Source organism: Lactuca sativa, chromosome 6 (genome assembly GCF_002870075.4).
Source record: "Lactuca sativa cultivar Salinas chromosome 6, Lsat_Salinas_v11, whole genome shotgun sequence".
NCBI lineage: Eukaryota > Viridiplantae > Streptophyta > Magnoliopsida > Asterales > Asteraceae > Lactuca > Lactuca sativa.
In genome coordinates, this window is record NC_056628.2 from 18,324,204 (window position 1) to 18,337,433 (window position 13,230).

General features: G+C 36.4%; 1 long non-coding RNA gene across 1 annotated transcript; it reads left to right on the forward strand.

Annotated features, from left to right (window-relative positions):
- Positions 1-2,496: 2,496 nt before the first annotated feature.
- On the forward strand, positions 2,497-3,253 carry LOC128126703 (uncharacterized). Its single transcript, XR_008224766.1, has 3 exons — positions 2,497-2,629; positions 2,926-2,978; positions 3,119-3,253. It is a non-coding gene; the product is annotated as an uncharacterized LOC128126703 (long non-coding RNA).
- The last annotated feature ends 9,977 nt before the right edge of the window (positions 3,254-13,230 follow it).

Sequence of the window (13,230 nt, forward strand, 5' to 3'; positions counted from 1 at the left end):
ATTGAAAACCTTGAGTGCCTTGAGTGAGTTGTGTAGCTTGGAAGAGTGTTTATGGTGGTTTGTATAAGAGAAGAAGAAGGTTGAGGACTCATTTCTTGGAGAGGAACTTAGAGATCTAGTGTTAGCATCTTCATTTCATGACTTTGGAGGTAGAAAGTCCTTATCTTATCTACTCATTGTATAGATCTTCTTTTGGGTTTGTTTATGATCACTTTAGCCTCTTTTCGTTGATCCTTGTGAGCTAAGGTAGTTTCAGAGGCTTAATCTTGTAGATCTGGATGTTTTAGGTGTCCCAAAGGCATAAAAATGTGATCTTTATGGTTTATTTGGACTCGTGCATGTGTTAATACCCTTCATTAAGCTCTTTTGAGCTCGAGAGCCTGATTAAGCCATGCATGCTTAATGGAAAAGAATGCGGTTTAGGGGAGTACGTTGGGTGTACTGGCCCCAAAGGGTGTACGCTGGGCGTACTCAGCCTGTTTGACTTTTTATTGTTTTGTTGACTTGTTGGCTATGGACCATTGACCAAAAGTTTGACCATGGTTGACCTTTGGATATTTTGGGCCTTTTAGGATATTAGGCCTTCTCGGGCTAGGTCCATGATGGTTTTGGGCTCAATTTGGATACTTGTGCCTTATTGGGCCTTGTGGTGTCATTTAAGGGTTTAGGCTTTCGATGCTAGTGGTTTGGTCTTTAGATTTTGGCAAAGTAAGGAAAAGGGTATAATGGACTTTTACTTTGAAGGATCAGTTATTGGACTAGAATTCTTGGTTGAGTTAGAGTCAATTATTGAGGAAATATTAATTGTTAATGTCAATACAAGGTTTCTGGTAGCAACAGTTCGAGTATTCAGTTATCTTGGATTGAGGCAAGTCATCTCACTATATCAATGGGTCGAAGGCACCAATTTCGTCCCATAATCTGACATGTAGTTGATAGTGTTATAAGTTTGCTTGCATGAAGACCATGGGGTAGCCCATGACACTTGGACATCAGACCATGGGGGTTTCCTATGATATTCTAGGTAAAGACCATGGGGGTAGCCCATGACATTTCAGGTAAAGACCATGGGGGTAGCCCATGACACTTGGATATCAGACCATAGGGGTAGCCCATGGCATTCCAGGTAAAGACCATGGGGGTAGCCCATGGCAACCTTATGTATGTGGCATGGTATTTTGTGGTTGTATGTTATGTGATATTTTGGGAACTCACTAGGCTTTGTGCTTATAGTTTTTTTTTATGGTTTTAGGTACTTCTGGTTCAAAAAGCAAGGGCAACTTGATCTCAGTGCATACACCCATGCTTTTCCACAACTGTGTGATTTTGGGATTGTACTCTGATAACTATTTTTAATATAAAATAATTTTAAGTGTTTGAGTAAATGATAAATGGGTGTTTTAAAAATAAAATTTTTAACTTCGTATTTTGGGATGTTACAAAGAGAAGAAACAAAAGCTAACCTAGCATCCTAAACCTCTTTCACTTTCCAATCTCTTGCTCAACAGCTGCTATCGACATCCAACACCATACTGATCACGAAACACTAAGATGCCTACTTTTCTCCATACTGCTTGAAAAAAAACCAGTGTTCTAAAAGGCGCGCCATGGCGTGAGGCGTGGCTTCGACGTTACAAAAAGCTTCTTAACGTTGCTGTTAGGCGTGACGCGTGACAAAGCGTGATATGGCACGCCATGGTGCGTTATGGCGTGTTATGGCGCGTGTTTTTTCGTTTGAGACACAGTTTTTTGCTCTTTGTTATGTCTTTTCAAATAGGAGATATAAGTATTGTGGTTTTTGTTAACTTTTTGTTATTAGTTATTGATCTAACACTTCTAAAAAGTAGTTATGTTTAATATAAATTTATATTTATGTGTTAATATAATTTTAAATTAATACAAAATCGCCGTCTTACATCACGCCTTGAAAAACGCCATGGCTCGCCATGGCTCGTTAGGCTTGAGGCTTGGCCTTGCCGCCACGCCATGCCTCACGCCATTTAGAACCTTGAAAAAAACTCATAAAAAAAGGTACCAACAGTTTTATGCATAAGTAATAGTTAAACATATTAAACAGAAAAACAATATACGTACATGTGATGTCCATTAATATGCACCATTGATATTCCATTTATTAGAAACCAGAAACTCTAAAACGGAAACTCTTTATGATTTCTGTAATTTCTTAGGTACATGGGCAATTGGGGAAAAAGACGTTCTAAGGGCTTAAGGTAAACAAAATCTTTTTCTATCTCTTTTCCTTTAACATTGATCTCATGAATCAAAGATATTTGATTATATATGAATTCCAAACTTTGATTCTGGAAACTAATATAGGAAGGCATGTGAATTGATTGCATAATCATCCATCAAACGAAGTAAGAACACCGGTGAAGTACCTTATCAGGTTAGTCTTTTTGAAGATCAGCAAATATGGAAATTATATCGTTGACTTATAAAATTATTAAACACCATTTTGTTGTTTTTCATTGTCATAGAAAATGGAAAGAATTGGTGGATGAGTGGGTTGGCTCATCCCACATCGATCTTTAGTGGTGTTTGGAATATTTTTGGAGGTCATTTGGATTTTGATGATCATGCAGTAGTTGGTGATAATCCTCATTTTAAGGTATAAATACTTTTAAAAAATGTTAATGCTTTTAGTTTTCATGTATCTTTCAACGTTAAAATTTACATTACCTTTTTGTAATAATTTGACATTTATCTTGTACGAATGTTGCTCCAAATATTGACTAGTCACAGGAGTTTGTAAGGAAAGATTTTAAAGAATGGTTATGTTGGCTATTGTTAGTATTTTTGTTGTTGTATCCATATACAGTCCTAGATTTTGTAAGTACTTATTTTGTTATACTTATGATTCTACAACAATCTGCTCATCCTCCCACCATCTTCTCAATATGCTAGGGTTAAAAAATGAATCGATTTAAACCGGATAAAGAGTGAGCCCCGTTCAAATTGTGAGTTCCGATCTTTCTCTTAAATATTTTGTTGACATTGCTATAGTTGGTTAAATATTCAACATTGAAGCATTTTTTTAACTTTGCCTTTAAAGTTTAAACTTTGAGCCAATTATTAGCCTTTACTTTGAAATGTGAAGGTTTTCAGCATGCTACACACAATGGTTTTATCACAACTTCAAATTAATGCTCTCGATGAAGGAGTGCATGCTTTTAGTGCTCATATCAAGGACTCGGATGGAAATACATGTACAAATGTTCATATTGCAGATTCAGATTATGATGTTTAATTTACTATTTTCAGTGATAATGCTACAATATGTAAATTTATGAAAGTACGTTCTTTTTTCTTGATTTAGCAAAAAAACCTTTTGCTTTGATATACTGACCATTCGAACCCGTGCCAATACGCATGTGCCCTTCATCAGTTTTTGTATAATTACATAAAACATATTGTATGGTGTTTGCCAAAATATCTTTATATTTCAATTTTCTTTTTCATTTTCATTTTGTCTCAAAAACTTCTTAAAAATAAGTGAAGGTATAACCATATAATAGAAAAAGACATTGTAATTTGTTGTATTTCAAAAGGTTCAAAAAATCAAATCTTAGTTTTTCTGTATTCAAAGGGCACTTTTATTTTGTATTGATTCATCAAAATATTCATCGCAACCAAGACCAAAAATCATGATGATAATTGTGAATCAAATTCAAAAATCATGTTTGACAAATTAGCAAAAAAGTTAGCTAGTAACTAATAAACTAGTTGGTAGTTGATAAACTAATTTATGAATTAATAGTGATTGGTAAAAATATAGCTTATAAGCTAAGATTACAATGTAAAAAGACATAATTGGACACTTAGATATATAACTTAAAAACAAGGATAACTTTGAATATTTTTTAAAACGTTCCATAAGCTTATCAAAAGTACCTCAAAATATTTTATCAAAAGCTAGGTTAAAAGTTAGTTCATAAGTTAAAATAAATTATTTTTGTTTAGCTTTTATACTAGCTTATATTTGTTAAACAAAAGGTTATGCACAATTATGTATGTAAAAAAGAGCCATAATTAATCACTGTAATATTTCTCATTTTTAAACAATCCAAAATTTCACAACTACAGTCATGTGTGACATCAATGGTGCAATTGACATCGATGCCAAGATAATATAGTGCTGATGGTTATGGCAATGAAGCAACAGTGATAGAGATAATGATGATAACGACAATGTTGTTTAATATGTATCTCTTCTTTTGGGTGATTTTTTTTTCTTCCTGTTAATGGATTTTCCGGATACTTCGTTGTATATTTAAAAACTCTTAATAAATCATGTCATGTCAAACATTATATTTACTTTTGATACGAAAGTTTATCTTCTTAGCTTAATTCAAAAAAACATATATGAAAATAAATTTTTTAAAGCCTAAAAGTTATGTAAACTCTAATGTAGTCTTAATTCATAATTGAGCAAATTACACGAATGGTCCCTATGGTTTGGGATAATTTTCATGTTTGGTCCTTAACTTATTTTTTTAACTCAGAAAATCCCTGGTGTTTATTTTTATTGCGTGTTTGGTCTCTGTCTTGCCTAAAAGTATTATTTTGCCCTTAATTTTTTAAATTATTTAAATAAACACACTCCGACCCCACTTCCACATCACCTTACCTTATCTTACCTACCTCATCTTATTTAAATAAATTAAAAAAATCAAGGATAAAATAAGTTTTTTAGATAAGACAGGGATCAAGCGCGCAACAAAAACAAACTTTAAAGACATTCCAAGTTTAAAAAATAGCTAGGAACCAAACGTACAAATTATCCAAACCATAGGGACCATTCATGTAATTTACTCTTACACTTTGACTTGGTCACTTCCCCCTTCTCGTTCTTACGGGCCTTTTTCCACATAAAAGGGGAATTTAACTTGAGATCGACGTTGTCAGATGAATATAAATTAAGATCGGCATCGTCAATTGAAAATAATAATAAATAGAAATTTTAAATCTACAACCATAAAAACACACAACAAACAATTAAAAATAACTATAAAATTTTAACTTACTTAGCATAATGTTTATTAATGTCGACTTTTATTGTCAAAACAATTTCAAGCTCTTTCCCGATCATGTGCGATGTGTCCATCGTTAGTACTTTCCTGTAATTATCCATTTGTTTCCGAAACTCTTTTTTCGGAAACAATTTGCAAAAAATTGTTCATTCTTTCTTTTATACTCTTCATATTGTCTCCTATTTTTTTCAAGTCATCGGAATCTACCGTTTTGCCTTTGTCTTTGCGTTTTGTTTTATCCATTCTCATTGGTTGAGAATGTGGTTTAACTTGAACGAGTTAATTATCGTTGAGGTCGAACCCAACACTTCACCACTTTCTCCACTTTTCCATTAACGTTTCATGTTTTTATACAAATCATTAAACAACATGACTTCCTTATTTGTCTTACACCCATTTGGAGTATACTTGATGTTTTGAACGATACCCTGGAAGCTTCATTCATTTGTGGAACCTGTTTGTAACCCAACTAAAAAAATGGTCATGTTTTTTTTTTTTTTGTTTTTTTTTTTTAATTTTATCTTTTCCTGTTTTTGCATCTTCTGAAATATTGATCTATGATTGTGTCAATACTAATGCTTCTTTGGGTCTCATCCTTTGGCCGTGACCTTTTCTTTTCTTTTACTTGGGGCTTGAGTGGGGTGCGTTTCTCGAATGATTTCGGGTTCGGAATCGAAATCGGAATCAGAAATTGGTGCTTGAGTTTCTAGAACAAATCTTAGTTGAGACAAAAAATCAAACAAATTCTTCTTTCAAAAAAAATCAAACAGATTAAAATCCATGTCGGATATGGTTTGTGGTTTTGTTTGTGTTTGTGTGGGTCGTTGTGGTTGTAGGAGTTGTTCTGGAAATTGGTGTGGACAATACGGTAGCATACTGGGCGAATAAATTGGTTGATCATAAGAAGGTCTTGAGTTGTTTCTAATGTGTGTTTTTTTGGTTGTTTGAATTGTTGAAAGAAGACATGTTGAAAGTTTTTGAAAAAAAATATAGTGAAAAATAGAATAACTTGGATAAAATTTTGGTAAATTAAGGGTTGTAAGGTTTTTATTTATAGGTAAAAAATTAAAAAAAAATAAATTTGAATTAAAAAATGATCTTTCAATGTTGAGAAAACAAGAAAGAAAAAGGTGTGGTCAAAACTAGCCGCGTGCGGTGAGACTGTAGAGGAAACCGCATGATGGGCGCAGTGTCCCCCCTGCCACCGTGGCAAAGATGCGCGGCCAAACCGCACCCACACCCTTTGGTCTAAATAAACATATTATTTTCGAGCTGAATTCTCAACCAACCTTACTTGTTTAGCTTTCGTGTCGTATTATGTCAACTAACTTGGTAAAACGGTTTGAAATCTCTTATCAAAACTCATTTATTTCGTATCAAATTTACATATCGTGTCAATTTTGTCACCTCTAAACGCTACTCTATTTTAGTTATATTTTTTACAGAACATTCCAAGTAAATTACTTTTTATCCAAAGTTTTTTATTTTATTTTTATTTTCATAACCACCTTTTCATTTACTATGTTTTTTACAAATTTCTAAAATCCTTTTTTTCGAACTAACTTTAAAATTTATATTACTAAATAAATATAATATTTCAGGATATTAAAATTTTAATACGTATCATTTTTAATATACCAATATAATATATATATATATATATATATATATATATATATATATATATATATATATATATATATATATATATATATATATATATATATATATATATATATATTCAAATTTGAAGGACCTGAGAAATGGAACTTAAACTATATTTATAATGGACAACATAATGTTATGCTAAATTTATTAAATTTAGAATAATGATATTCATAAGTCTACAATTATTAGTATATATATAATAAAATTAAGTTGGAGATGATTAACTCTATTAATATAGTTATATAGTTGTTCGGAAGGTACCATAAGGTGGTTACAAACAATATACAGCGAGAAAAAAGAAAATATGTTAATAAAAGTCTATATCTATATTCATATTTATAAACCATGTTATGTGACCGCTTGGTATAAAAAAAATAAAAAATAAAAAAAAATAAACGACTAGCTTTTTGAAACTCATTCCTACTAAAATGTTAGAAGTACATTCCAACAATTACCTAGCTCGGTAGGTGGAGGAAAAAGGCGGAGAACATTCTTTAATCAAAGACGCCAATACCCATATCAGAATTAGACCCATTTCGATCGAGCGGCAATCGCTGCTGCGGTATGGTCCAGAGTTGAAACTGGCTAACATAGGGCAAGAGTGGTCAAACCAACGATTCTCCTCTCAAAGTAACAGAGAGATCCTTTTCTTTTTCCGGTATGTAGCTCCGCGAGCAAGGAGCGCATTATCAGAGCAGGGCGAAAACGAACATAGGATCATGGCCCTTTTCTTCTTTCTTTTGTGGCTGATCTCACATCGAGAGCATAGGCTTTTGTAAGACCACGCGTCAGTACTAGACTGATTATGCCATTGATTCAATGGAAGGACGGGAAAGCACAGGGCATGAAACAATTAGAAAACCTATAACCCTGGAGTGAGTTCGCAATCAATCTTGCTTTCGATTTAACAATCAGAACCGAAGAAAACAATTAGGATGCAACAATAATATCTTTAAACTACTATCAATCTTCGGTTCGACATCAAACCAGATCAGTTTCAACTAAACCGGTTTCTAAATTGCATCAAATTGGTTTTGGATTCCAAATCGGTTTATTTTGAACCTTTAATCTTATCATAATCAATTTCGTATCTTCTTCATCGATTAATATTATGGTATTTTGTATTATCTAGGGAGCAAAATTTTATTATCTAATATCCGTATTAGAATTTTATTTTGTTTTTTTTAATGTTCAATGTTTTAGTTTTAGCTGGAACTAGTAAGTTAGTGTAACATCCCAAAATTCAAGGTTAAAGTTTCATTTTTAAATAAGTTATTATAAAACCAACAGTATAAGAAAACATCATAATATCATGTCATGTCAAAACCAAAATAGAAATAATCAAAACATGTTATCATAAACAATATCAACGTGTAATCCCAAAGATCTCATGTGCGGAGAACAATAGTGTGATGCGCTGCGATCGAGCCGGCTTCTTTCCTTTGAAAACAAAGTACCTAAAACAAAAATTGAAAACCGTAAGCAGGAAGCTTAGTGAGTTCCACCATCATACTACATAGCATATAAACACATAATGCCTAGCAAACCTGGGTGCTGGCCTCCCCTTCGGTATCTTTCAACCGGTAACTGCCTAGCATATCTGGGTGCTGGCCTCCCCTTCGGTATCTCTCAACCAGTAACTGCCTATCATATCTGGGTGCTGGCCTCCCATTCGATATCTTTCAATCGGTAACTGCCTAGCATATCTGGGTGATGGCCTCCCCTTCGATATCTTTCAACCGGTAACTGCCTAACATATTTGGGTGCTGGCCTCCCCTTCGGTATCTTTCAACCAGTAACAGGTGATTATTTCACCCCTACCACTACCACATAATAACATAACACATATATCATAAATTGTCCAACGTAACTGGGTACTAACTACCCTTTTCGATCTTTTCGACCGACACTGGGGTCTAACCTACCCCTCATATCACATAACACACAACATTATAGCATACTGGCACATAATCATAACAGATAGCAACATGACATATAATTATCACAAAGACAATTAACTCTACTATAGCTCTTACTAATGGACCAGCCTTGGTGCCTTAGATCCACTTCTACTGGAAGGTAACTCACCTCATATTGCTGAAGTCCCGTAGACACAATCTCAGCTGCTGGATGACAGATTCTTGATCTGTCAGTATCAAACGTCACCCAATTAATAATTGGGTTCCAACACATATCCATAAGTCGAGGTTGAGGTAAAAGACTGCTTTACCCCTATCTTGGCTTGATTCAAGCCCAAGGCCCAATCCAAAGGCCCAAAAGTTAGATATGGGTCAAAGCCCAACACATGGCCTAATTTTCCAAATTGGACCCAACCTTCATAAGGTCTCACCATAAGGCCCAACCATTTAGTCCGGTCCAATATTCAATATTCTAATGGCCCAATATCACATAATCATAAATACCCAAACTATGGTCCATCTATGGCCCAATTTTCCAATTTGGGCCCAACTCCTCATATGGGCCTTAACTCAAAGCCCATTAATTATTCTAGTCTATTTGCTTGATCTTAAATGGACCATTAATAACCCAATCATCAAGGCCCAATAGAGAGGCCCAACAATAAACCCAAGTGGAATTAGGGTTTTCACATAAGATGATGATCAGGGTTAAGTTTTTCTACTTAACCCATTAAGGACTTAATCCATTAAGTCCCAGATGGCCTTAGGTTAATTTGCAATGATTATTAATTAATAATTTAATTTCATTAAATAATTCTGATGCGGTCTCGATAAGTCCCACATTAGGGTTTCATGGCATTAGGGTTTTCCAAACCCTAATTAGGGGTTCCAACCCATATTAGCCCAATAGGCCCAATAGCAAGGTCCTTTAGCCAATTAGGGTTCATTAGGCCCATTATGATTTCACTAGGCCCATTAGGGCTTCATTGGGCCCATTAGGGTTTCGAGCATCCCAATCAAATCAACAACAGGGTCTGACACCCTGCCACACTCACTAACTCACTTACCAATAGCTAAGCTGCAACAACTGGAACATCCTCTATCCCCAAACCGGGTCATAAACTTCTCCCTGAAGCTTCTCAGATTCTCCAAGACCCTCACTGATTCAAGTATCGATCCCGTTCTTTCAGTAGTACAGGCCCAATACTAACTCCACACCTATCTATACTTTCCTCAGCAATCCTCCAAGTCACTTCCGTACTACTAACCCACTGAAACATATCCTAGGCTTTCCTAGGTTCCCGAACTCATCCATTCCTCAGCTGCTAAAAGATTCTCAATAATGTCAACTAGCTACCTCATGAATATGGCTACATGCAACAGAGATCAGATAATCCTTAAAGTAAAAGATCCATCCCTAGAACGGTTGGACTCAAACAAGAGCTGCGTAATAGGGTCAAATCTATCACTCTGAGATTATCAAGCATGTGCCACATGTGACTTAGCATATTCACTTAATAGCTAGCTCACATTACTAAGAGTCCCACAAAGCACAAAGCAAGCAACATTATGAAAATGAAGAATCTAACCAACATATTCCAATCAAATCATTCTATCCTATAATCAGGAATCTGTTCATGCAATTCAAAGGCTCATACAATCAGGCATAACCTAAACAGGCTATCCTATCACTGACTGTTCAGTACTAGCATGCAAGTCTACAAGCACATACAATAGGGATATAAGGCATCCTCCTAGATCCTCAACCCTAATCTAGCATTCAGTTCTCATAACCATATCATAACATAACATATAACATGTATGGGTATCTTGGGGAAAACTTACTTGAGCTCGGCTGATTGCATGCATCACACACTTTGTTCTTTTCAAATTTCTGTTCTCTTTTCAAATTCTTTTCAAACTTCTTTTTATAAAATGGTTTTACTTTTGAAAATTTTCATACCAAGTCCTTAGTTTGAGTTCAGACACACTCGGGAGTGTATCCGAATCCCTCAAACCACGGCTCTAATACCAACTTGTAACATCCCAAAATTCAAGGCCATAAATTTCATTTTTAAATAAGTTATTATAAAACCAACAGTATAAGAAAACATCATAATATCATGTCATGTCAAAACCAAAGTAGAAATAATCAAAACAAGTTATCAAGAACAATATCAGAGTGTAATCCCAACGATCTCATGTGCAGAGAACCAAAGTGTGATGCGTTGCGATCGAGCCGACTCCTTTCCTTTGAAAACAAAGTACGTGAAACCAAAACTAAAAACCGTAAGCACGAAGCTTAGTGAGTTCCCCCCATCATACCACATACCATATAAACACATAATTCCTAGCATATCTGGGTGCTGCCCTTCCCTTCGGTATCTTTCAACTGGTAACTGCCTAACATTTCTGGGTGCTGGCCTCTCCTTCGTTATCTCTCAACCGGTAACTGCCTAAAAATCTGGGTGCCCCTTCGGTATCTTTTAATCGGTAATTGCCTAGCATATCTGGGTGCTGGCCTCCCCTTCGGTATCTTTCAACCGGTAACCGGGGACTACTTCACCCCTACCACTACCACATAATAACATAACCCATATATCTTAAACTGTCTAACGTAATTAGGTACTAACTACCCCTTTCGGTCTTTTCGACCGGTACTGGGGTCTAACCTACCCCTCCTTTCACATAACACATAACATCATAGCATACTGGCACATAATCATAACAGATAGCAACATACCGAATAATTATCACAAAGACAATTATCTCTACTAAAGCTCTTACTAGTGGGCCGACCTTGGTGCTTTAGACCCACTTCTACTGGAAGGTAACTCACCTCATACTGCTGAAGTCCCGTAGACACAATCCCAGCTGCTGGATGACAGATTCTTGAACTGTCAATATCTAACATCACCCAATTAATAATTGGGTTCCAACACATGTCCATAAGTCCATGTTGTGGTAAAAGACTGCTTTACCCCTTTCTTGGCTTGATTCAAGCCCAAGGCCTAATACGAAGGCCCAAAAGTTAGTTATGGGTCAAAGCCCAACACATGGCCTAATTTTCCAAATTGGGCCCAACCTTGATAAGGTCTCACCATAAGGCCCAACCATTTAGTCCAGTCTAACATTCAATATTCTAATGGCCCAATATTACATAATCATAAAGGCCCAAACTATGGCCCATCTATGGCCCAATTTTCCAATTTAGGTCCAACTTCTCATATGGGCCTTACCTCAAAGCCCATTAATTATTCTAGTCCATTTGCTTGATCTTGGATGGCCCATTAATAACCCTATCATCAAGGCCCAATAGAAAGGCCCAACAATAAACTCAAGTGGAATTAGGATTTTCACATAAAATGATGATCATGGTTAAGTTTTCCTACTTAACCCATTAAGGACTTAATCCCTTAAGTCCCACATGGCCTTAGGTTAATTTGCAATGATTGTTAATTAATAATTTGAAGTTCATTAAATAATTTCGATGCGGTCCCGATAAGTCCCAAATTAGGGTCTCATGGCATTAGGGTTTTCCAAACCCTAATTTGGGTGTCCAACCCATATTAGCTTAATAGGCCCAATAGCTAGGTCCTTTGATCAATTAGGGTTCTTTAGGCCCATTATGATTTCACTAGGCCTATAGGGCTTCATTGGGCTCATTAGAGTGTCGAGCATCCCAATCGAGAAGGCAAAGCACACCGCCACCTGACACGGCGGCCGGTGGTGGCAGGAGGCGGCAGCCACCACCCTATGGTGGTGATTTAAGCTTCTTTCCATTATGCTTCTTTCTAGTTACATTTTGCAATGCTAAACTCCAATAATCACACACACACACACACACACACTAATACAAATACATATAGACAACAACCTAGTGGTGTCCGGCGGTGGCGAGTGGTGGTGGTTGTTCTTGTGAATTCCGGCAGAAATACACCTACTAATGAATCAACAACACCGGAATATACACCTACATGCGACCCAGAAGCTAGAACATCCACTGTAACCACCCTCGGGGTAGTGGATGTTGACCGGAGCCACAAGAATAAGCCATACGGCGGCGGCGGTCATGACTGAAATGTAGCAATAGGAGAACGGGGGAGAGGGCCTGAGTGTAAATCACCACGAACCAAAGCAACGCTGACTGTTGGCGGTAGCGACAACTTCGTCTTCAACTGTTGGGGTGTAGCGGTGATAGGAATGTAACAGTGGAATGGATGTGGCGGACGGCAACTGGAGCACATAAGAGTAATCTCTTGGGACGACAGCAACGATGGTCGTAGCACCGGGTGACAACGTCATTCTCCTAAAAATGACGAAAACGAGTAAAGGAAGGAGATGACGTAGAAGCGGTGGTAGTGGACTCCGTTACAACTTCAAGGTTCGGTCTCGGCGGCCCAAGATATCCGACAACAACGTTGTGGTGGCATCCGGTGGTCGAAGACCTCAACAAAGGTGGTGGTGCGATGCTGTAAGTCGAAGAAGGGGTAAGAGTGGCGGCTATCGGACATGAAGAAAGAGGGAAAGTGGCGGCTATTCCATCTCCTAGGGTTAGGATTAAGGGTTAGATTAAATACCCGACACCCTTG